Here is a 1,290-nt window from a genome sequence, read left to right as displayed (position 1 = left end):
CGTCGTTGTACTTGACATCGAAGGACCTCTTTTCTACCTTCATGTCCCGGAAGTACATAGTGAGGGTACTAGAGAACGGATAGTTTCTGTCATGCTTGGCACACACAATGGAGATAATCCTCGACATCACATTCCCCACATTGATTGGGTACCCCGCCATGATCGAAGCTACCAAAACAGCACGGGACAGAGGAAGGGTGTTGTCATATGTCGTGGGGTCCAACCTGCTACATACAAAAGTCTCCCACCACCGTGCCTCAAAGTTTAAACTCCGTCTCAGAATTTTGACTCCAGCAGTCAACCAGTCGGGGGTGGTACCTGGGATTGCCAGGTACTGTGCTAGCCAGGGACGAACCTCCTCACCCATTTCCAACTTTTCCATGTACAGGGTCTCTTCCTCCTCATTGAGGCCAAGGTATTCGTAGAGGTACTTCCCTTCAAATAACACTTTCATTCCGAACCTTGGTCACTTTGGAGCCCTTTTTGATGTGGGCTACATTGCAGTAAAACTCTTTGACCATGTGTTCGTTGGCATCCACACACTCTTCTAGAAAATGTTCCCAGCCTACTCTTGTCCTAAACTGCCTCAGTACGTCGGGATTGAGAGGTAACAAGTCTTTGTCAACAAAACTTCGCTCCGGGATCAACTTTCTCACCGGCCACCACTCCCGAAATTTATGATATGCCACCTCACTGACAAATCAATCTTGCCAAACCTCTGGCTTTATGGTTCTAGCAATGCCCCCTACCTGAGGATTACCTCCTTCTCCGACCTCTTGTTCTCCCCCAACTTCCTCCTCAGCACCTACTGCACCTTCTCCGGATAATGAAGCTGTGGGAGAGGTGGAGTATTCCCCACTACCTTTACCTGATCCATCAGACGACCTAGAAGAAATATTCACTGACGCTTGGGCAATGGGGGATGCTGGAGGTGTGTCTCTCAGTCTAAACCTCTCCGGCCAGTCTTCCATGTACTCTGGCACGGAGTCTGAAGAAATCTCCCGTGATGGCTCATACTCACTCCCCGAAAGTTGAGAAGCAACCCTATCACCAGCTTTTATAAGTTTTCTGGTCCTTTTAATATTTTCCCAAGCTGGGGGTGTGAATTTTATCATCTTCTTCTTCCCTCCCCGGGAAGATTCTCCTCTGCCTGGTTGTTTACCTCGTTGTCTCATCATTGTCTGCAATCATAGTTCAATCAGCATGTTAGTATCAGTGTAATCAGTTAAGAACAAAGTTGCAGAAGCGGGAAAGAAAAGTTGCAGACAGGTTGCAGAAGTTGTCCAGTGC

Source organism: Nicotiana attenuata, chromosome 3 (genome assembly GCF_001879085.1).
Source record: "Nicotiana attenuata strain UT chromosome 3, NIATTr2, whole genome shotgun sequence".
In the NCBI taxonomy this organism is placed as follows: Eukaryota; Viridiplantae; Streptophyta; class Magnoliopsida; order Solanales; family Solanaceae; genus Nicotiana; species Nicotiana attenuata.
This window is presented reverse-complemented; position numbering follows the sequence as displayed.